Below are 25,678 nucleotides of genomic sequence, written 5' to 3'. Positions count from 1 at the left end.
TAGTCTGTCCCAAGCCCACTTGTACCGGGTGCCACTTGGTAGACTACTAACACTACCTACAAACACCAGAAACTAGTTGCAACTCCTGGACAGAGATCATGTTGATTAATAAGTCGAGAGGGGCACTTAAGCATTCCAATGTGTGATAGTAGCTGTTCATGGATCACAAACACAGAACTCAGTTCCTGAGGACAGTTTCAATGAGACAACCCACCATGTACTCCTACATGGCCTCTCACCGCTACATTTACCAAATCGTGTTCACACACTTAGCTCACACACAGTAGGACATGTTCACACACCTCCAATTCATCCCTGATGAGTCAGACCTAACACAACTCTAAGCAATAGCAGGCATGACAAACAAGCATGAATGAGTAGGCACATCAGGGCTCAAACAACTCCTACTCATGCTAGTGGGTTTCATCTATTTACTGTGGCAATGACAGGTCATGCAGAGGATAAAGGGGTTCAACTACCGCATCAAGTAACAGTTGTATCGTTGTTGTCCTAATGCAGTAAAATAGAGCAGGAGCGAGAGGGTGGGATTGTATCGGAATGAATAAGGGGGTTTTGCTTGCCTGGCACTTCTGAAGATAGTATAGATCTTCATCGGTGTCATCGATCACATCGTCGGAACCACGTCTATCGAGAGGGGACAAACACCGGCAAACAAGGAAGAACACAATCAATGCAATGCGACAATATGATGCATGAATATGGCATGGCAATATGATGTGATTTGAGCTAATGCAACTAGCAACCAGATTAAAATGAAGTTGGTTTGAACCAAAGATTCAAATTCAACTCTATATGTGATTATTCAAATGTCATTCAAATGATTTGTCCTAAATAGTAGTCATAAGTTGTTCTAACATGCATGAAAATGGTACAGATGGATAGATTGGATTTTTCTGATAATTTTTCATATATAAATTATTTCTTTCTGAGCTACGGTTATTTTTCTATGATTTTTAGAAGTTTGGCGTATTTTCTGAAATTCCTGAAATAAAAATAAATCCAGAAAGGGTTATCTGCGTCAGTGTGACGTCGGGGTGACGTCAGCAGGCCAAAGGCGCCAGCTCAGGTCAAACCTGACGGCCGAGACCCACATGCCAGTGTCTAACTAATTAACCTGAGTTAATTAGCTCCAAACTAATACTAAACTAAACCAGTTAAGGCCCTGGTCCCACATGTCAGTATTAACAGGGCTAATTATGTTTAGTTAGCACTTAACCTAATTAGCAGGGGCACGGGCCCACCTGTCAGTGACCCTGGGGAAGTCAAACAGGGTCAAATCCCGGGTCAGTGGGGTCAAACCCACTGGCGACATGACGCCGGCGAGGCCAGCCACGGTGGCGAGCCTCGGGTTTGCGTCTCCGGCGACCAAACGGCCGGCGGAGGGCATCTACATGATGCGGACGCACGTCCGCATCGAGTGGTGGTGGCGATTGAGCCTGGGGTGGCCGGAGTTGTCGCCGGCGATGACCTCGGCGGTTGCCGGAGCTCGGGTGAGCTCAGGATCGAGGCTACGGCGGATGAGTCGGCGCGTGCGAGGCATATGTGGGCCCTACGAGATGCGGCGAGGTCAGTGGACAGGACGACGGGGCCATTGCGTGGCCGGAGCCACGTCGGCGGCGAGCTCAGGAGGCGGCGCGAGCGGGTGTGCTTGGTGCGGCGAGTACGGCGAGAGTCAGAGAGAACGAAGAGGGGAAGGATGGTTAGTGGCTCACGGCGGATGCAGGGGTGGCTTCGGCGTGCTCGGGGAAGCACCGGGGCGAGCGCAACGGCGAAGGGGATCTCCGGCGGCCGGCGACGAAGATGACGAAGATGGCGATGATGCAGGGCCTGCGGCGCCGTGTAGCTCGGTGGAGAGGACGAGGAAGATGCGGCGGAGCTTCTGGACTGCTCGAGGGGGCGAGGGAGAGGCGATGGCCGCGGCGGTGCTCGTCGGTGGCGGCGGACACGTTCGGTGAGATGGGGAATGGCGAGGGGGAGAGCGGGGGGGGGGGGGGAAGGAATGACAGGACGGATCGATCGGGACGGCACCGAGGAGGAAAACCCGCGGCGTTGCGCTGTCCCGGGGACGCAGGCAGGCAGGCAGGTGGCGTGGCAGCATGGCCGTGCGCGCGCGTCGGACACGCGCTCGGCGTCCGACTGGCGCGATGGAGATGATGACTGGCAGTTGGGCCAGTGGGCCGCACTGCTGGGCTGGGTAAGTGGTCAGGTATTCTCTCTCGCTCTCTCTTTCTAATTCTTTCTGTTTCTATTTTTCTGCAGCTTTGTGGCTTTCTTAAAAATACTAAAACAATCCCAAAAATCATGCAACCGCTCATGACCACTGTTGGAAATATATCCTACATCAAACATTTTAGTTTGGGATTATTTGAGCATTTAAAATATTTTATAGTATTTAAATGCCCAAATGCAAATACGTAATGATTTAATTCAAAAATCCAGAATGGCCTAGGAAAATGTGCACCATTTTTGGGAGAGGTTTTCACCTTTAACAAAAATCATGAACTTTTCTAAAGGGCATTTGGGTTTATTGAAGATATTTTTATTGAACCTAGTGGAATTCATTTGGTACTAGGGTTTCAACAATCCCCATTTCAACTTTCAAAGGAATTTAGACATGATGCATGGATGCAATGCCACTAGATACAAGCAAACTCTAGGGCTGTGACACCTAGTATCCACTATGTTCTGAGATTGATGTTGCTATGACTTTGCTATGCTTAATGCTTGTCACTAAGGCTCGAGTGCCATGACTTCAGATCTGAACCTATTATGTTTTCATGAATATATGTGAGTTCTTGATCCTATCTTGCAAGTCTATAGTCACCTATTATGTGTTATGATCCGACAACCCCGAAGTGACAATAATCGGGATACTTCTCAGTGATGACCGTAGTTTGAGGAGTTCATGTATTCACTATGTGTTAATGCTTCGGTCCGGTACTCTATTAAAAGGAGGCCTTAATATCCCTTAGTTTCCACTAGGACCCCGCTGCCACGGGAGGGTAGGACAAAAGATGTCATGTAAGTTCTTTTTAATAAGCACGTATGACTATATTCGGAATACATGCCTACATTACATTGATGAATTGGAGCTAGTTCTGTGTCACCCTATGTTATAACTATTACATGAGGAATTGCATCCGACATAATTATCCATCACTGATCCAATGCCTACAAGCTTTTCACATATTGTGCTTCGCTTATTTACTTTACCGTTACTACTGTTACAATCACTACAACAAGCGTGTGCACCTGCGCATTTGCGCGGCTAGAATTTGATAAATCTTTAGAGTAAATTGTATGACTATTAATATTTAATTTAGAGATTCGGACATTTAATGTGGGAAATATTGTATTGTTATGTATTTGAGCTAGTGCTTATTCATTTTTTTTAGCTTCATACAATCATATGTATTTTGATTTTCTCAATGTATTATTTCAGTTTGCCGTGCTATTTTTTCCTTAAATTTGTTGTACCCATGCATTCACATGGCTAGATTTAGATATATCTTGTATTTAGAATGAATGCAATGTATTTTGATATTTAATATTAGAGATTTGGACATTTAATGTTGGGAATTTTATATTATTGTGAATTGAGCAACTCGGCGCTCATATTTGTAGCTTCATATGGTCATATACTTTTTGATTTTTTATCGATCTACTAAATTTTTTTAGTTGTGGTACTATTTTATCTTAATTTTCTTTGCAAAATTATATGCCAGATAGACCCGCTATTGTATAAGAGAAAGATTTAAAAAGCCTCAACTTTTACTCAGTCATTCCTCACATGTAGAACGATGCAGTTGTGCAGCCCATTATTAAGCCTAGTTAGGCCTAGACCTAGACGACGTGATGGAGGCCCATTTTGATCACCTAGAAAAGTAGTACTACTACTCATATCTCCAAGTAGAACAACCGTACAGGCCTTCATCTAGACATCTACGTTCCCCTCAAAAGAAAATCTACGTTCCCCTCAAAAAAAAATCTAGACATCTACGTATAAGAAAAAAAGCACTCCTCTCATCTCAGTCGATCCCCACCACTGCCAGGATCCTTATCCATCCGCATGCGCCACATCTTTCGATTAGCGGCCAGCGGATGAAGATGTCGCCGCTCGCCATCATCAGACTAATTCCCAAGCTATCCCGGTCGTACTCGTAGATTCATTTCTTCTGATTTCACTTCGTCGATCTATTGGCTCAGTTGGCCGTGCGCATGGAGTGCGTAGACACGCTCGTCGCGTCCTCTGTGGTGTGAATCCTCGACCACCCCATGGAGGAGGCTGTGAGTGAACTGATGGAGTCACGGGCTGATGGTGGACTGTTGGATGTGAGGTGCGGGACAGAGTTTGGGCTTGTTGCTGTTCGTATGGGGGCACTGAAGGCAGATGAGTGTAAGTAGATCGTGGGATTGATAAATAGCAGCAAGGTGTGAGCGGCTTCTGCGGACGACCATGAGATCGTGGCCTCTTATTGTTGGTGCTGTCAGATTTCTACCAAATGTAAGTGCCGATTGAAGATATGCATCCTTTCTAGCAAAAAATATCTCTTCTAGTTTATCCATAGCAGTGTTGCACTCCGTAGTATTTTGCATTTGCTGTTAGCAAGAAATATTTTATTCATGATGCCTTTTCTTTAAAAATAAGGCTTCATGATTTTTTTTAATGAAAAGGCCTTATGAGATTGATGTTTTTTATTACCAAGAACAATAAACTGACAGAAGTGCATGTATGACTATATTTTTCTAATTTATACAATACAGACTGCTATGGATAGGCTTGTAACATTCTCAATTTTTTTAAGTAACCTTATGGCAAAATTAATTTGATGGATTATTCTGCATTAGTTTGGTAATCAGATTACCTTGTCAGATAATATGTCAACTTGGATGGTATTTTATCAATTCGCAAATAGGGTTGTTGAGCAGGATTTTGCATGTTGAGTTTTCTCAAATAACTTCTAGCCACCTGATCAAGTAGTCGTGAAATAATCTTAATGCGATTACTTAGTGGATTTATTTTTTCCGTAAGTCTAAAAGTGGTAACACTATTTTTGGTCAGAATGGGGCACTACCAAAGCTAGTGGTATGTGTGGAACACCAGAGAGGCCGTTGATTTGCTTATATATGGTTCTGCTATTCAGCAAGGTAAATTTTCAAGAAACCTTCCTTGTTCCCCAAAGGCACTTCCTGTACTTCAGCTTCATCTTCAAGACTTGTATTTTTGGCTTTTACTTTTAAAAAAATTCTTGTTTCAGCAGACACCCTTTTCTTTTCGCTCTGCCAAACTCGTCTAAGTGCATTCATCCTATGAGTCATCTGATATTACAACAGATCCCAGTCTCATTTTGTCATTGTGGAGCTCACGTGATGATGATTATATTTTGTCTTGATGCTCATCTTTGTTTATTGTAGTCCCATTACTGTCATGTTGTTCCTCTTTCATAGGGACTGATTTGCATGGCAATTTGCAAGGTGAGACTATTATTTTGTGACCACAAAAGAAATATTTTTTTAAAAAAATTTGACACATTTCTAGAATCTGTAAATATGCATGGGGAAAAAATCAATCACCTTTTTATTGGCCATGTTTTGCTTCTTCGTTAACACGGTGTCTACTTCATCATCCATCAATTCATGTGCAATATATGTAAGGTGTATTAGTTTAGGAAAAGAATTAAATGCGCCTTTACCTCCTCTACTTTGTCATTCAAGTAGAGCATCTCAATCCCAACATTAGGCACAAATGTTCTTTTTATTGCATAGTTTTGCGTGCCAAAGGTGAGAAAAATTGTTATGCAATACTGAATTAAACGTGAATCACTATTCATGAGTCAAAAATATTAGATGGTAGTGTTTCATACTTCATCTGTTTCAGGTATATCCAGATCTGCATATATTCTTGTGGCATTATTGGACTTTAGCCGCAAACCTATTTAATCAAGAATGTATCCCTCTATGTAAGATTATTGACTTATCATTGAATTTACGCGCCATTCTTGAGGTCACAATAAGGACAGTTTGGTTGCCAAAGGAGGTTTAGTTCAATTTGAGACATGCATATGCATATACACAGACTCTGGTAGTAGAATTTCAATCTTGCGGATATATGAAGGATGTGGGTCTTTTTTGTTATTCTTGTTTCCACAGTCTTCGTTTGTGTTAGTAAAACAATGACACATGCAAACTTGTAGATTAGTAATATATAAATTAGAACGACTGTTTATTTCAAAGTCGTAATTACAACTATAAACATACCTGAGCATTGTATATTTTTTTCTTCCCATTCTTGTAGTGTGCCCTTGGTAGCAAACTCGAAATAATAATCTGAAAAAAACTTCTGGAGATCTTTTTTCTCCTTTACCTTTGTATATATTCAAAAAATATTTGAATTTCACCGCTCACTGGTCGATACTTTGTGGATTCCGTGACCTTAAAGTTGTCGAATGCGTAAATTGTAATTTTTTTTCAGATATACTTAGTAACCATTGTTTAAATTGTTTGACCAATTTGAAATTAATAATATAAAGAACAGACATGCTCATCCATCAATATAATATCAGGACTAATAAGCTTAGACTAATTAGCTCATCTGTTGTAGGATTGACTAAATCCCACATCTCGTTACTTTTAGTAGAATGTTCCAGTTTCGTATCTTATCATTATGGTGTTGAACTTATTGTACGTCGTAGTATCAATTGATAGAGTACCTATGAAGATTTGTAAATAACAATTACCAAACTTGATGATTCAGGTCAGAAGTGCTTACGCGTGATTTCATCGGATGTCGAACGAAGCAATTGGGCATCGCTTCATGATTCGTGAAGCGTCGAGCGTGCTTGGGCATGACTTCGCCATACGTTGAGTGAAGCAATCAACTTTAATCTCCATGGCACGTCCTGAGTCATGCATTAGGTCATGGGACTTCGATTTTCTTGTGGGGTCTTCAAGTCATGGTTTGGCTGACTTCTATTTCTTTTCTGTGTGCTTATGCGGCAGGTTGGACCTCTTTATGTAGGTTGCGCTGGCTGTTTGGACGTGGCCGAAACCATGTGGAAGTCTGATCATATGCTTCTCTTATTTGCACGTATCCCGTCCTTGTTTGGAATTGTCAGCCCAGTTCTTTTAGGGGATGGATACTGTAAGTTTAATCGTAGCATGTTGGGCTCGTATATGTGGTTGTCCCTGGCCGATTGATGAAAAGATAGCTACTCCACCTCGTGCCCGTTTCTGTTTTTGATGGATTCCAGTTGGAACCTCTATGTACACTGCTTCTCTATTATTTTTCCCCAGATGAAAGAGAAAAACGTGAAGGATCTTTTTCAGATCTTGTATATTGTCATCATGACCTCAGCACGTGCAATGTAATCCGGCATGTCATCCTTTTCTACCTTGTATGCTGCCCATCAACCGTACGTGATATGCCCCCCCCCCCCCCCCCTTAAAAAATCTGTACGTGATGTGGACAGGCCAATGCGGACGTGTTGGCACTTTTTTTCTCTGAATCTTGTACGTGTTGGCTTAACATACATAACTTTTGTGTGTAACGTAATATCGTTAAATCTCGACCGTAAATATTATTGATTAACGATGTACATTATTTTAGCTTATGTGGAAGAAGTGGTGTCTTATTTGTCTCTTGTCTTAATAATATAATAGATAGATACCGTTATCTTTACTTTTGCTACTGTTACCATTACTATCATACTACTTTGCTACTAAATACCTTGCTACAAATAATTAGTTATCAAGGTGTGGTTGAATTGACAACTCAACTGCTAATACTTAAGAATATTCTTTGGCTCCCCTTGTATCGAATCAATAAATTTGGGTTGAATACTCTACCCTCAAAAGCTGTTGCGATCCCCTACACTTGTGGGTTATCACATACCGATGACAAAGGGAACAACGTATGTTGTTATGCGGTTTGACCGATAAAGATCTTCGTAGAATATGTAGGAGCCAATATGAGCATTGAGGTTCCGCTATTGGTTATTGACCGGAAACGTGTCTCGGTCATGTCTACATAGTTCTCGAACCCGTAGGGTCCGCACGCTTAAAGTTAGATGACGGTTATATTATGAGTTTATGTGTTTTGATGTACCGAAGATAGTTCGGAGTCTCGGATGTGATCACGGACATGACGAGGAGTCTCAAATGATCGAGACATGAAGATTGATATATTGGACGACTATATTCAGACACTGGAATGGTTCCTCGGGTTATCGGATGTATACCAGAGTACCGGGGGGTTACCGGAAACCCCCGGGGGGTTAATGGGCCTCATGGGCCCTAAGTGGAGAAGAGAAGGGGCAACCAGGGCTAGCCGCGCGCCCCCTCCCCCTCTAGTCCGAATAGGACATGGAGGGGGGGTGAGGGAGTCCTGGATAAGGGGGTATCCAGACAGCCGGACTATATACTTTGGCAAGACTGTTGGACTATGAAGATACAAGATTGAAGACTTCGTCCCGTGTCCGGATGAGACTCTCCTTTGCGTGGAAGGCAAGCTTGGCGATCCGGATGATAGATCTCCTTCTCTGTAACCGACTCTGTGTAACCCTAGCCTCCTCCGGTGTCTATATAAACCGGAGGGTTTAGTCCGTAGCACAATCATAATCATAATCATAGGCTAGCTTCTAGGGTTTAGCCTATACGATCTCGTGGTAGATCAACTCTTGTAATACTCATATCATCAAGATCAATCAAGCAGGAAGTAGGGTATTACCTCCATCGAGAGCCCGAACCTGGGTAAACATCGTGTCCCCAGTCTCCTGTTACCATTAGCCTTAGACGCACAGTTCGGGACCCCCTACCTGAGATCCGCCGGTTTTGACACCAACATTGGTGCTTTCATTGAGAGTTCCTCTGTGTCGTCGCTGTAAGGCTCAATGGCTCCCCCAACCTTCAAGGACGCTGTCCTGGGTGAGATTTTTCTCCCCAGACAGATCTTCGTGTTTGGCGGCTTCGCACTACGGGCCAACTCGCTTGGTCATCTGGAGCAGATCGACAACTACACCACTGGCCATCAGGTCAGGTTTGGAAACCTAAACTACACCGGCGATGCCCGCGGAGACTTAATCTTCGACATATTCGGACCCACGTCAGAAGCGCTGAATGATTGCGACATGCATGACTTAGATCTGCCGTCGGACAGTATTCGGAATAGCGCGCCTGCTACGGCTCCAGACTTTGATCCAGAGTAGATCGTGCCTTCCGAGGACGGATGGATGGACCCCGCCCCAGAGGCCGCACATTCATTGGCGTTGGAGCTGAACACAGACTTCGCTCCTAAGGAAATATGTATCTCCGGACCCCCCGGACTTGTCTCTGGCCGTAGGTTCCGGACCGCGTGCATCCGTGCCCACCGAATCTAATTGGGCTCTGGTCATGGAGTTCACCGCTGCAGATATCTTTCGGCACTCGCCCTTTGGAGACGTGCTGAATTCATTAAGGTCTCTATCTCTGTTAGGAGATTCCTGGCCGAACTATGTCCGGCTCGAGTGGGAAGCTAGAGACGAAGAAATTCGTTACCCACCCACCACCCACTTAATAGCCACGGTCGATGATTTGACCGACGTGCTTAACTTCGACTCTGAAGACATCAACGTTATAGACGACGATGCTGGAGAAGAACAAGAACCACCGCCCACAGGGCGCTAGACAACCACCTCTTCATATGATATATATATATGGTGGACACCCCCAAAGAACACAATGGCGATGAGGCAACAAAAGACAACCCCTCAGGGAGGAAATCAAAGCATGGGCGTCATCGGCGCAGCTCCAAGCCCCGCCACAGCAGTTCCGGCACAGGAGAAGAAAACAATCCAGATGGTGCCAAAGAGGAATACAATCCTGATCAGCCTACCTTTGAACAAGCCGAACAGGAGCATGGGCAGGTCAGCCCAGAGGAACAGGCGACAGACGGATACTTGGAGGATGACAATTATATGTCTCTTTCCGAAGACGAGGTGAGCCTAGGAGACGACGAGTTCAGCGTGCCTAAGGATCCCGCAAAGTGGGAGCGCTTCGAGCGCCGGCTTATAGCCACCGCAAGAAGCCTGAAGAAGAAGCAACAGCAGCTACAAGCAGATCAGGATATGCTAACAGACAAACGGACTAAGGCCCGGGCAGCCGAGGAATATGGACTCGACCGCCGAACAAAATATTACCTAAAGCGCAGGCTAATACCTCAATTCGAGGAAGAGGCACTAAAGCCCGAACGCCAGCCTAAACCCCGCTGCCAACACACTACGGCCAGGGGCTACGCGCAAGACAAGCAAAGCATACTAAACAACAACATAGCAAGCACCCTGGGAACATTAGCATCCAGGAACAGCGTCCGCAAACCTTGGCGCAACAAATATAAGCATCCCAAGCATGGTTGTCAGAATCGCAATTCTGTTATACGATTCTATGACTTTACGATCCAAACTAACCCCTATGATTCTATGATTTTAGTTCTTAGAATCTACGTTTCTACGATCCTTATAGTGAAGATTCTAGGATTTGCGATCCTACCACCAAAGCTCCGATCCGATTCAAAATCACGATTCTGACAACCTTGGTCCCAAGACAAAGGGCGACGCCCAGGACACGACAGTCACCACAGGAGCCCGTAGCCCTCAGCCCGTTCCGCGGGAGAAGACATTTCGAAATAATAATTTGGGCCCCTCCATCCTGAACTGCATACTTGATCGCCCATGTCAAATTCATGGTACCCCAGGAACGGCAGCCAATCATACCAATAGAGAATGCTGGGTCTTTAAACAGATCGGCAGGCCGACGCCGGAAATAGTAAGAATGGGTCCCAGGGCAAGAAGCCCAGTTCATCAAACAACACAGGGCAAAAGAAATTTCTTCCGCCAACCAAAACCGTGAACATGACAAGCACCACCCACCTGGGAGCGGACATACACTCTTCGGGACGTCAACTCAAAGCAAGTTGCCCTGCCATATAAAAATATGACCGATCATCTTCGATCGATTAGACTGCCGGGCCAATATCAACCAGCGGTATTCCTCCATTGGCGGAGTCAACAGTCCAAACTTGCCGCCCCAGGACACAGTGCGCCGGATAGGCATTGATCACTTGAGGATCAAACCCACGAATAACATCATCTCAAGGTATCATACCAGGTGTGAAGGCCAATTGTATAGGCCCCATCACCCCAAAGATGATCCCCGAATCACCAAAAAGTCACTATACCGAAGAGTTAGTCTTCTACATTATCCCTCTAGGCAGTAGCTGGTATGCACCGCCAGCGCGAACAGCGATTCAACGCGGTGTCACGCCCTGCTTATGGCAATCCTAAAATACTAGGCCCACGCGACATAGTCACAATTGCGGGCAAGACCGAGCTCCACCTCGGCGCCGAAGAATATTCGACCACTCTAGTAACAGAAGCAGCGAGTCGCAGCTTTTTCAATCGAACCTTGATTCGACTGCCAAACTCCTAGACACCGATAAAGGAGTCCAAACTACTTCACGATATCTCAGCCTGATCAGGGCTCAGACAGACCCTCCTGCATAAGCTGGATGGGCCACATCCCACGGCTCAGCCGTTGCGCAGCACACACACGCCTTTAGCATTTTTCGCAGGTTGGCCTTTGCGCATAACCGGACCGGCGACATGGAATCATCTCGGATGCACAAAGGGGGAATCTTCACCCCCCGGATACAATTTGGATACTACTTCGGATCCGTGCACAGCTCCCTACCGCTCGGTCCCAACAGGTTCTGCCGTCATGCCTCTCTTTTATAACATGCACCATACTCATACGCATAGTCATATTACTCGAATACAATATGTAGAGTCATTTTACGCTTATCTGCTATCATTTCTCATTGACATTTTGTCATAACGGCATCCGAACATCATGTTATGCCTTAAAACGCTAGGGGCTTCATTGCGCCCGCACTATGGCAACAGAGTCCTACCACCTTCTCGGTCGTTCGGCACCCCAAACTTATAGCATTATATGCATCAGCTCCGAATCATGTCTTGGGTCATTAGTTGGGTTTGCCCGGCTCCCATGTTTTGGTACCTTACATTCCGCAATATCGGCTAAGGTAGCGCTGGGAGAACTACTGCGATTGTGTCCCGGTTCTTTCGGACGAGAACCTCAGTAGAGAAAGCCAAAAACTGACTGTCATGATAAGGCGAGAGCTGGTCAGCTGTTCGAGAGGTTGTTAAATCTTTAAGTATTTATTCCACATAATCCCATAATAAAATGCAGAGTGCGAAGGATCGGTCTACCGATCAGGCACTATTAGAGCCCCTCGTGCGGTCTTCCGAACACCAGGGGTTGTGCCTCCCATACTCGAATTCCTATGGCTAAGTGAGAGTAATAAAGCCCTATAGTCCGATTGCCTGTTCGTTGTGCTGAACACCTCCTTTATGGACCCAAGAATGGGGTAAAAGTGTTCAGGTGTATCCCGAACACCCCCGTACTTCCTATGTGGGGGCAGAAGCCGACGACTGTCCAACTCTCAAGACTAATATATAAAATGGCTGCGCAGGAATGAAATTTTCATATAACAGGCAAATACATAAAAGTGACTTTGTTCCGCCTTACAAAGGATAGCATGATTGCCTTTAGGGAAAAATAATGTCTTTCGCACATTGCTCCGCCACAAGGCGGGCCCGTTTCAGGACACCATCATAATATAATTCGGGCTTGCGGTGCTCCTTCCCCTCCGGCAGCCCCTCGTTCATCAGCTTCTCAGCATCCAGCTTCCCCCAGTGCACTTCCGCATGGGCAAATGCCATTCACGCACCTTCTATACAGACCGACCGCTTAATGACGTCAAGCCGACGGAAAGAACTCACAATTCGCCTCACGAGCCCAAAGAAACTGCTCGGAATGGGCTCGGCGGGCCACAGCTGGATAACCAAATCCTTCATGGCTAGTTCGGCCGCCTGGTGCAGTTCGACCAGCTGCTTCAGCTGGTCGACAAACGGCACCGGATAATTCGGCGCCAAATACTGCGACCAGAAGAGCTTCTCCGCAGTCTTCTTCTCCTCAGCTTGATAGAATTGGGCAACATCAGATATGCTGCGTGGCAGATCCGCAAACACCCCTGGAGAAATCAGAATTCAATGGGTCACCCTGAATTTTTCCTACTACCGTGTATAAATCACTTTGAATAAGAAAAAGCCTTACCAGCCGCAATCTTTCGCGCCTCCTGAATATCCTTCAGAGCAGCCTGGGCTTCCTCCCGAGCATCATTTGCGGCTTGGAGAGCTTGGACGAGTTCGGATTCTTTTAATGATAGACTCTGCTCCAAAGTCTCGCTTTTTCTTCACGGTCTCCTGAAGCTCCCGTTCAGCTTCAATGACCCTGGCCTCGTGCTTCTCGCGGAGAGCCTGCTCCGCGGCTGCCTTCTTTTCGGCTAGGGCAACAACCTTCTTGAGCGCCTCAATTTCGGCATTCTCCCCTAGAGTGCCCGATATAAATGCTTTAATTAGACACAACTACTTACTTGTGCTAAAACTTACTAAAGTTTCAACATACCTTGTTTATCCTCCAACTGCTTCATTACTCAGCCGAGTTCCTCTTTGGCCCGCTCCAGACTTCGCTTAAGTCCGGACACAACCGTTGTTGGAGATATGCCCTAGAGGCAATCATGTATGATGATATTTCCTATGTGTTTATGAATAAAGATAGTCCTTGGACATTATCAATGATGTGTATCAGCAATACATGACTTGTTTGTGGGACTATGCATTGTATGATGCCTGTCCTAAAAGGTCCCTAGTCGAAAGGGCTGTGTGGACGCGCAGTTGACTAGACTAGCATATGACACGGTCGATGGCTTGGTCTCACTAGCCATGGAGCATCGGATGCTGACTGGATAATATGGACTTGGAAAGGTCTGGTCGGATTTGATGTAGTCGGATCCGAGTCGAGATAAGGTCCGAGTTGGACAGACCCAACTATGAGACGCAGCGATATGTCATCTATGAGTCTCCAGTACAACATACGTTCTATGTCCTAAGACCTGAGCTGACGCATGTACTCGGGATGGTGACAGACTTGCTTTGGGCTGACCAAACGCTACTCCGTGACTGGGTAGTTACAAAGGTAGGTTTCGGGTTTGTCCAGTCCCATGCTGCGAGACATGGTCGAGCAAGATGGGATTTGCCCCTCCGATTAGGAGAGATATACTCTGGGCCCCTCGTGTGATCCGACCAGGATAAGCATGGCTATGCGACAAGGATTATGATATAATCCAGATAGTGGTCAGCATCACTTGAACAAGAAAGAGGTCGGGCTAGCACAAAGATGAACATCTCGCCTTGAGCCCGCCAACATATATCGTGTGGCAAAGGGAACAGAAGTGTGACATGTTGTACAGGTTCGCCTAACCAGCTTCATAGTCTGCTTGGTGTTCGGCATGCCTTGCTAGAGGCCGCTACCAACCGTGCAGTTCGGAGGTGATCCAAACTGCGACCAAGTCGACTTGAACCTAAGGGGTCGCGCGTTTAAGGGAAGGAACCTATGAGGTCGGACCCGAGGACACTGGTTGGATGTATCTGAACTGTATTCGGATTGTGGCCGAATAGACTTGTGGGCTTTAGGGTCCGTGCGAGGCCCAAGTGTTGAGCCCGCGACGGACGCCTATACAAAGTGGAGGTGCGGCACACTCATGCAATTTTGATCGCTTCGGTGCTGTCACTAGGGTTTGCATGTGTTGCGAATAGCCACCTCCACTCGCCACCGACTGTGTGATCGGACCTAGCAGTCTGTCGCACGGTGTTCCTCCTGCACGCGCAGATACCGTTAGAGGCAGTGCACTTGCGCCGCTCCGGCGAACTTGTACGTGGGATCGGACGACCGGCTATTCGAGGGAGATCGGACAAGGAGGAGACAATCCACGCGGACGCGCTGCCCCAACTCTTCTTCCGCTGCACGACACTGTGTGTCTAGTGGTAACAAACTGTGATCCATCTCCCGTAGCATGTTCTTCGTTGTTCTGCGCATAGGAAATTTTAATTTGCAGTCGACGCACCCTACCGTAGATCATGGTATCAGAGCCTCTGCTATAGGATTTGGATTCAGATTGTATGCATATTAGATATGTGGAGGCGGCAGATCAGATCTGTTGTTGTTCATAAGTTCGGCTGTGTGCACGGTTGATGAGATCAACTGCACATGGGGATTGATGTGGCTATGTTTTCTGTTGATCGGAGTCGATGAGGTCGTGACACAACCTACCCCTACTGGTTAGTATCCGCCATCGGGGACCGCCATGTGCGTAGCACCGTGTATTTCGTACCCGACACACAAACCGGTAGAATGCGATTCTATGCATAACTTTGTTTTGCAGGTTTGATGTGAATAGTGTGGCTCATGTGTATGTGATGCATGTGTGTAATTTATACATGGCCTGCGTCTCATGTTTGTCAGCCGACAGGAGCCAAAGTGCTGTCATTATAATGTATAACGACCTGTGTGTCGACTTGTGACTCTATGTAAATTCATTACTAGTTGTAGTAGTTGGATAATAGAGATCAGGTTTGTGGCTTGGCCTCCCGGCGTGACAAACAAGATGGAGTTCCTAGATGGTCATCGGAGTTGGAGCTGACCTGGAAGAACATCCATGAAGGAGCCATACTATTTCACAATATATGTTTATATGTCATTGTTATGCTTCTTTGATTCTATGCATGTTAGAATGGTAGAATGGTCCTCATGAATATCAAGCGAATTGCCATCCCCGATGTTGCACCTTCGCACGTCAAGTACATAGTAGTGGGCTCATAAAATTGAGGTACTGCTGGTGTCCTTGAACTGAAGGGATCGTGGGAACACGGACATGCATGCATCAGGTTAACTGACAAGGCTATCAAAACGGTTTTGGGCCTTGTGGCAAAAAAGGTTGGGAGCCGGGTATGAGATACCTTCCCGACCGGGCAGGAGTCGTATAGAGACCGATTAGCAAGGAGTGCTTACCGATAGGTATGTTGGCTAGCAGTTGATGCTAAGCTCACTAGTCGCATGCGCTAGCGGATCCTGAATCACTGAGAGTTTGCGGAGGGATGCTGACTTCAGTGGGAGTATTTCTGTTTAGGCTAGAATTACTCTACATAAAACATTGCTTAGTGATTGCATATTTCTTTTGTACATCAATGGCACCACCTGTCAACCAATTTTGCATTGAAATCAATTCTAGAAAAGGATAAACTAAATGGAACAAACTTTACCACCTGGTATAGAAATCTGAGAATTGTTCTCAAGCACGATAAAGAGGAACATGTTCTAGAGGATCCACTTCCAGAGGAACCTGCCGATAATGCTAATGCCACAACTAAGAATGCCTACCAGAAACTCGTTGATGAATCAACAGAGATCAGCTGTCTGATGCTGGCTTGTATGGAGCCCGATTTGCAACAGCATTTCGAAAATGTTGAGGCTTACAATATGATTGAGAGTCTTAAGAGCATGTTTCAGACACAGGCTAGGACCGAAAGGTTCAACGTCTCGCGATCCTTGATGGATTGCAAGCTGAAGGAAGGTGATCCACTGAGCCCACATGTGATCAAGATGATCGGATATGTGAAAGCTTTGGATCGGTTGGGCTTCCTGCTCTTGGATGAGCTTGCTACTGATGCTCTTCTGGGTTCTCTTCCGCCCAACTATGGGACGTTCATCTCGAACTATCATATGCATGGCATGGATAAGAAGCTCACTGAATTGCATGGGATGCTCAAAGTGGCAGAGCAGGATATTAAGAAAGGCACGCATCAAATGTTGATGGTGCAGAAATCGGCTAAGTTCAAGAAGAGTTGGTCCGAGAAAAAGATTAAGGCAAAGGGCACGGAGACGGTAACCTCCGCCGCTGTGCCGAAGTCTGGACCGGACACTAAGACCGTTTGCTTTCACTGCAAGGAGACCAGTCACTGGAAGAGGAACTGTGGCAAGTGGCTTGCAGAGCATGGCAAGAAGGCTGGAAATGCTTCTTCAGGCAAGGTACACTAGTTGCATATGTTATAGACATTTACCTTGCTGACATACCTAGTAGCTCTTGGGTATTTGATACTGGATCGGTTGTTCATATTTGCAACTCGATGCAGGGGCTGGTAAGAACTAGGCGTGTGGCACAAGGGGAGATTGACATCAGGGACGACAACAAAGCAAGAGTTGCTGCGTTGGAGGTCGGCACGATGCAGCTCCAGCTTCCTTCCGGATTCATTATGGAATTGAATAATTGTTATTACATTCCCACACTTAGTCGGAACATTATTTCTTCCTCGTGTTTGATGAGTCAAGGTTATGAATTCAATTTAAAGGACAATGGTTGTTCGATATTTTTGAATGGAATGTTCCACGGCTATGCACCCATTGTTGATGGGCTATTTATATTGAATCTAGAACAGGAACCGGTCTATAACATGAATGTCAAGAGGCATAAGCCTAATGAAATAAATCTGACATACTTCCGGCATTGCCGGCTTGGACACATTAGTCTGAAACGCATGAAGAAGCTTCATGATGATGGGCTCCTAACTTCGTCCGACTTCGGGTCGTTTGAGACATGTGAATCATGCTTGCTCGGCAAGATGACTAAGTCTCCTTTCACAAAGAGTTGCGAGAGGGCGTCCGAGCTGTTGGAACTTATACATAGTGATGTGTGTGGTCCAATGAGCACAACTGCCAGAGGTGGCTATCAGTACTTTGTGACTTTTACCAAGGACTTGAGTAGATATGGATATATCTATTTGATGAGGCACAAGTCGGAAACTTTTGAAAAGTTCAAAGAGTTTCAGAACGAGGTTGAGAATCAGCTCGGCAAGACTATAAAGCTTCTGCAATCTGATCATGGAGGTGAGTACATGAGCTAGGAGTTTGATGATCATCTGAAAAGTCGAGGTATAGTACCTCAGCTCACACTCCGGGTAAGCCATAGAGAAACGACATGTCGGAATGGAGGAATAGGACCTTGTTGGACATGGTCCGGTCTATGATGAGCAAATCGGATTTACCCTTGTCATTTTGGGGATACGCTCTAGAAACTGCAGCTTTCACACTTAATAGGGTACCATCAAAATCCGTAGACAAGACACCACATGAGATGTGGACTGGGAAGAGTCCCAGTTTGTCTTTTCTAAAGATTTGGGGTTGTGAAGCATTTGTCAAGCGACTTATGTCAGACAAGCTTACACCTAAATCGGATAAATGCATATTCGTGGGATATCCGAGGGAAACCTTGGGATATAGCTTCTACAACCGGGAAGAGAACAAAGTGTTTGTTGCTCGGAACAGGGTTTTCCTTGAGAAATAGTTTCTTGGTCGGGAGGCCAGTGGGAGGACGGTTCGACTCGAAGAAATTCAAGGACCACTCGGGGACGGCTCGGCTGGTGATGAGATCATACCGGAGTCAGTCAAGGAACCTGTAGTGGAAGCGGCACCGGAACCACAGAGGTCGGAAAGATTGCGCAGAGTGCATGATGTATTGTTGCTAGAAAGCAACGAGCCAGCCACGTATGCGGAAGCGATGGTGAGCCCAGATTCCGAGGCATGGCTGGAAGCCATGAGAAACGAGTTAAAGTCCACGGATGAGAATCAAGTCTGGGACTTGGTTGATCCGCCACCTGGCATAACTGCCATTGGTTGCAAATGGGTCTTTAAGAAGAAAACCGATGTGGATGGAAATGTTCAGATCCACAAAAGCTCGGCTTGTCGCTAAAGTTATGGACAAGTTCATGGAATTGACTACGACGAGACTTACTCGCCGGTAGCGATGCTAAAGTTGGTGAGGATCATACTAGCTATAGCTGCATATTTCGATTACAAGCAGGAAAAAGAATCATGGGAAAAAGGGCAAGTTAAAATATGGCTGCAGTACAAATCACCAAGTTGAACCAGAATGAAGATGAGGATGATTTACTCAAAATTTTCAAAGAACATAAATGGGTTTTTGCATAAAGTTCAATATTATACTCCTACTGACATCCCATAATTTTGGTGGAAGTTTTAAAGGAATGTTCAAATAGGTTGTAGTGCAAAAGTGAATTTTGACCAGATTTTGAAAAGGGTAAGCTAAAAATCTCCAAATGACCAAAGGATATTTTTGCATAAAAGTGATTTAGGGACATCATATGTCATCCCCAAATTTTGGTGGGATTTTTAAATAAATTCATCAAAGGGTTGCAGTGCAAATGAAACCCTAAAACTTATGAAAAACCATTTTAGAGAAATAAAGCTCAGGGAAAAATAATTATATAAATAATCCCACTGATAAAAGAATTATTTTATTTGAGAGGGTAAATAATGATTGAAAGTTTTTACTTGGGGTGAAAACTCACAACTTAGAAGAAAGAGAGGCTCTGAGTTCAAGAATAAATCCAGGAAAATGAAAATTTAATTTCCTGGCAAAATTTTAATAAACAAAACATAGTTAAATTTTTGGGGTGTTACACGGTGGCCGCGGTGGCGGAGAACGGCGACAACGAACCCGTTCGGGTGGCTGAGAGGGAGAGGTTCAGGGGAGGGGATGAGCACGGGGGAGAGCGGGAGGCGGTCCGGGGGGTTCTGCGGGGTGGCGTGGCGTCCTCCAGGGCAAGGGGGAGCAACTGCATGGCTAGCAGGAGGTGGAGCTCGGGCGCGCGTGCTGTCGACACGCCTCTGCCTACTGGCAGAGGTTGAAGACAACCGCTTCAGGCCAGTGGGATGGGCCGCCAGTGGGCCTGCCAGCTGCAGTGCTGGGCCGAACAGGTAAGTTAGCCAGGTATTTCTCTCTCTCTCTCTCTCTCTTTTATTTCATGTTTTCTATTTTTCTGCAACTTTGTGACTTTATTAAAAATACTAGATCAAACCCAAAAATCGTGAAACTGATCAATGCCACTGTTTGGAATATAACCAACAGCAAACATTTTAGTTTATGATTATTTGAGCATTTAAACTATTTGTTAGCATTTAAATGCCCAAATGCAAATACTTTATGATTTAATTCAAAAATCCAGGAATAACCTAGAAATATGTTCATCATTTTTGGCAGAGGTTTTCACCTTTATCAGAAATCATGAACATTTTCAAAGGCATTCTGGGTTTATTGAAAATGATTTTATTTGAACCTATTTGAATTCATTTGGTGCTAGGGTTTAAACAATCCCCATTTCAAGTTCCTTTAAAAATAAACATGATGCATGGATGCCTATGCAGAGTTAGACAAGGACTAAGCTAGGGCTGTGACAACTCACCCCCAACAAACAAGAATCTCATCCCGAGATTCAAGCGTAGGGTAAGATGGAAGGGAGAACGCGAACTAACACAATCTTCACGATCCGGATTGCACTTTATAAGAACGTTGATTCTATCACCATCTTTGTCTCGTCATCTTTCTCTGAGAACTCCAACTAACATGACATGGAGAGGAAAGGAAAACTCTAGAAGAATCGATCTTATCAAAGATCGAACAACTCAGGATCAACTCAGGGAGCGAGATGTTGAAACAACTCTCATTCTGAGACATGAAGCATTCATCCAAAGAGGTGGAGTGGAACAGATGTTGAAGGTTCACTAGGTAGACAACAATTCCACTCTTAAGAGGGTGGTGAACGGTTGTCAACGTAGCGAGGAGTTGAATTTCCATGATACCATAACAGGGCACCTTAGGGAAGGTGACTCGGAGATATATCCCCCATAAGTGGCAAAAAGAATTACATTTGATTCAGAGATCATTGGGACTCTCTATATCAGCCTAAGGAGATTCTCAAATGATCGTTTGAAAGAGTTCGAAAGGATGACATACTCGGACCAGAATGGACGATGTGTACTACCTTGTTGAAGACAACACAACGGATGATTTTTCTTATCACCAGAAATGGATGGGACCCATGGTAGAATGGCACATTGGCGGTGCAAGCTGGGAACGAAATGCAAATGCTTGGAATGATTCTGGTAACTGGGGAGGAACCCCATCAGTAGAGAGTGAATCCACTGTTTGAAAGGGTTATAGCATAACCGAGGAAACTGAGGGCACTATGCAATTAATGCCGACAATAAAACCTAGCACTTGCACGTGCTCTCAAGAACTTGAGTATTTCCATATTCATCAAGGTTTTACCAATATCCGTGCCGAGGATCCTGGCAACACATCTTACTTCCACGATGAATAGTGATGGACAATGCAGATGCAAAGGAAGATAACACCTTCTCAGATTTCACCTTAGCGAGGCCAAGGAAACAAAATATGGATGCTCGACCAAGAGACATTTAGCACTCCACTTCTAATGTTCTCCTTGATGTGCTAGCATACCCATTTATTGAAATGGTTTGTTATCCGGAACATCAAGTAATAGGTCGGACTTCGGAAGCTCAAGAATCCATAAGAAATAACTACGGAAGTAAATCCTGCAAAATCCTTATGGGAAGGTGGCCAACTTCTTCAATCAAGATACTACAATAATAGGTCTTCCCACTAGGTGCGTTGGCCACGACATCCACTTACCGGGTTACACAGAGACGATTATTATAGTTCTTGGGAAACATTCCAACCATCATATCTGCCTGAGATTCAGATCTGGTTGGTGTCAGGATATTCCACACTCATCAAGTCTAGAAAGAAAAATGAAAGTTTGCAACACAAATCAACGAGACGATGTTGCGAGATTCTCAGGAAATGGACTATGGTAGTAAGCTCCAAAACATGAGCTGGTTCTACTACACCATGTGAACACGTTGTCCGGGACAAACATGACCACACAGTAGTCTTATAATAAAACACTATTGAGTTCAGGTGGGGAACCATCATCGAGGATAACGAAGTCCTAAACATAAGTCATGATTAGCTCTTATGAAGGAACTCTTTTCCTTGAACAAATCAGCCAGTGCTGGTTACTAGGAGATACATGTGGATGGAGGTAGCAAGCCTGTCAAACATTAGCATACTTCGCACATGCATGACTGACTTGGGATGATTCCAGAGGAAGCAACATTGAATTCCTCGGCTTCACGGGGAAATTGCATCAAATGCACGTGAATCTAAGAAGTCACTTCTTTCATCCAACACATGCTTCATGAACGGGACATGAAGATAATGCTTATAGAAGTTTCCAACACTAGCTTAATGTTCAACAAAATCATGGAGGAGATAAGGACGTTGTCGATGGGCTCAACAAAAATTCATATCCAGATTCCCATGGAGATGGAATTCCATAATTATGAGATCAAGTGATAGCATTGGTCAGAACCAAAAGACATAACGGTGTATGTCGAGGAAAATCCACGGGTAAGACAACATTACGGACATTGTTGTTTTTTGATTTGATTGAAGATAGCCCACACTCAAATCAAGTTTGGCAAGACAATAGGTCCAACAACTGGTCACGATCGAGGATCATCGATGAAGATATCATTTTTCTCAACACACATACAAGATACCCTTAAGATGAACTAAATCGGACAAGCTTCCATCTTCCAACTCTCCAAGTTGTTGTTTAGATTGACCAACCAGCTCAGGGGTATGCAACACAGATTCTTGGAGAATGGCTGGTTTACAAGAAACCAACTTGATCACGAACTCAACATAGCGGTCAGGCGACATCCTGGTGATAATTCCGTGAAGATATTCGGAAAATCACGAACCACTAATATGTTACTAAGCTCGGGAGCAATCTTGCTTTTGAGGGCAAGACGATGTGATCACAAGAATGAGGGATTGACTCAATCCTAACTCATTGATCGGAGAGTGCACCGGAAATAAGGACTAGGCAGCACGATCAATCTTAGAATGATAATTCAATACCAAGACACTAAGAATGAGATTATTGTCCATTAACTACCAAGCAATGGGGTTGCTAGCAGTATTGATTTCACACATCATAGTTGACCTATCGGCATTCCGGTTACAATAACACGGAAACTGAGGAATTAGCAATGATGGCAAGAAGCATTACTGCGTCAAGAATTCATAAGAGGTGGTGCAATTCTCATGAAACTCTTGACATAAAGATGGTAACACTCCAAGGTAGAACAGAACAAAAACTGGATTGGCATTTTGATCTGTGGAATACAACTACTTTGACCCAAACCTGGATATGGAAGAGGTACCAGACTTTGTTTCTCCTAGTCACTCCAAATAGAATGGCTTGACGGACCACAAGACTAATAGGCATCGACGAACAGATGCACGCATACTCTTGACTATCAATTGATAGTCGAGGGTCAAAAAACAACTAAAATGGGACAAGTCAAAAGAACATATGATTTCTGAGTTGTGGATGCATGGATTAGCATGTCAAACCAAGTTCAACATGTTTCTTCCGGATAACCCATGCAGAAAGGTAGAGCTGGCAGAGCCACAATATAGAATGGAGAACTCATCAAGAGCACTCTGGTTGCGATCTTTTGGTTCAAAGAACTTCCGCCATAAGCAGTTCATGGTATTTGGAAGAAGATAATACCACGGACCTTGAGGACTATCACAAAGGTTAGTAACAACCTAAAGGAACTAGCAAATACTACCAACATAGGTAGGGTGAATCTTGGTTCGAAAACCCAGGAATGGAATACCTGCTAACTAAATTGCATCACGGGATGCCTTCGAGAATGACGGCCAGAATCATCACACTGGAAACACAAAACATGGCTAGATTACTAGGTGATACTCTAGACACCTAGGGTCATAATAATAGCTCCAACATATACGTCGAGGCAATAGAGTACCTCAACTTACTGGATAGTGTGGTTAATCTGGCCCAATGGAACATCAGAATCAGGAGGGAGGGATTTACAATTGCATCAGAATATTTAGAAACCTGGGATGACTCTGACAACATAACGGCTGTAAATGCTGGAAAAGATTTGAAACATACTGCAAATATGGTGGCATAACCACTCAGAATCACAATATCAAGGTACCGAGACCAACTACGAACACTCGGAGGTAGTAGAAACTGAATTGAGGCTTATGTCCATCAATCCTATAAGTTTACGGATTAGTAACACGTGATCCTGATAGAAAGAAGAGAAAGCCTAGTTCCTTAACCCCGTAGGAAAGATATGATGACTCGGATCAGAAGGGCATAAGGTATAAGGAGTAAAAAGAGCCTTACGTTCCCAACCACAATCAATTCCCTTACATAACCAAAGAATTTCTAGAATCAACTTCGACCAGTTTAGCTTGGTAATCCTACAGGCAGTCAGGCTCTGATACCAAAGCTGTCAGGACCCCAATTCAATGTCACACTGATCTAGCATGTAACACCTCATATCACTTTGCGACCTCACGCATGGTATTCCAACGGGTGTCACCTTACCAGGCCCGGGACCGTTTGCGCCTTTTGGCTCACGTATATGACAGTGTCGCTAGCATCCATATGACAAGAACGCGGGCTGACATGACCAGTTGTGAACCCAAAGTGGCACTAACTTACAGGGACAGGCATACATGACCCAACAACGAACGTGTCAGTCAACAGCGAGTGAAACTGGGCTGTAGTAGTTGGGCTAGCAGGACTCTGGTAAACCGGGCTATAGCAGGCTAACAGGACTCCGGTAGACACCGCGTGACATTTCCCCGAAGGGACAGACACAGGAACGAAGAAGGACACATGCCGGCCAGCCTAAGTGTTCGGGAGCAGTAGCAAGCTACCAAGGCTCTGTGGAAGCACTAGGAGACATTTCCCGGTAAGAGAGGCTACCAAGGATAAACAACTAGATAGTCATATCCCACACATACCAAGCATTTCAATAGCATACACACAATATGCTCGATATGTGCAAATACAACATGGCATTACAACATGACTCTACAACTCAAGTATTATTCAATAGGCTCCGAGGAGCGAGATATTGCATACATGGGTCTCTCGACCCAGCATTCAGAGCATACAAGTCAAAGCACAAGTGGAAGCTTAACATGTCTGAGTACAGACATCTAGAAATGAAAAAGGCTGAGAAGCCTGACCATCTACCAGATCCTGCCGAGGGCACAAGATCGTAGCTGAGGTAACAAGCTAAACATCGAAGTCCACGTGGAACTACTAGCGAGACTGAAGTCTCTCTGCAAAAACATAAATTAAGCAACATGAGTACAAATGTACCCAGCAAGACTTACATCAGAACTAACTACATATGCACCATTATCAACAAAGGGGTGGTGGGGTTTAACTGCAGCAAGCCAGCTTTGACTCGGTGGCTATCCTGAACTATGACTGCAAGTAACTCTTTTGAGGTGGTGCACACGAGTCCACATATTCACCATATCCATACACCACTATGGATCCGCTCCCGTCTCCCTACGAGAACGCCATCCATAGCACTCACGCTTATCTTGCGTATTTTAGAGTATCCACTTTCACTTGTCTATGAACTATACAGGCAACCCACAAGTCCTTTACCGCGGACACGGCTATTCGAATAGATAATGATAACCCTACAGGGGTGTACTTCTTCACACACGCTCTCACCACTTATCGCCGTTTACACGACATGTACGCGGCAACCTTCAAGCGGAAGCCCAGCGAGGGTGTCGGCCACGACCTGACTAACCACACAAGTCTCTCGTCTAGGTTTATCGCCTATTCGGTTTCCATCCGCAAGGAGATCCGGCCGAGGTGTCGCTCACGGCCCCAAACAATGTGTGCAGGGTTCCCAAGCCCACCATCCGTGTGCCACTTGGTACACCGGGCCACCGTGCCTAGTCTGT

At 45.1% G+C, this 25,678-nt stretch overlaps 1 long non-coding RNA gene across 2 annotated transcripts; it reads left to right on the top strand.

Moving 5' to 3' along the window:
* The first annotated feature begins 4,006 nt into the window (after positions 1–4,006).
* On the top strand, positions 4,007–7,355 carry LOC123043899 (uncharacterized). Of its 2 annotated transcripts, XR_006419691.1 has the most exons (4): positions 4,007–4,525; positions 5,084–5,169; positions 6,776–6,936; positions 7,021–7,355. It is a non-coding gene; the product is annotated as an uncharacterized lncRNA (long non-coding RNA). The 2 variants fall into 2 exon arrangements; XR_006419690.1 differs by having other exon boundaries at positions 6,776–7,355.
* Positions 7,356–25,678: the final 18,323 nt, after the last annotated feature.

This window comes from Triticum aestivum, chromosome 2B (genome assembly GCF_018294505.1).
Source record: "Triticum aestivum cultivar Chinese Spring chromosome 2B, IWGSC CS RefSeq v2.1, whole genome shotgun sequence".
In the NCBI taxonomy this organism is placed as follows: domain Eukaryota; kingdom Viridiplantae; phylum Streptophyta; class Magnoliopsida; order Poales; family Poaceae; genus Triticum; species Triticum aestivum.
This window is presented reverse-complemented; position numbering and strand designations above follow the sequence as displayed.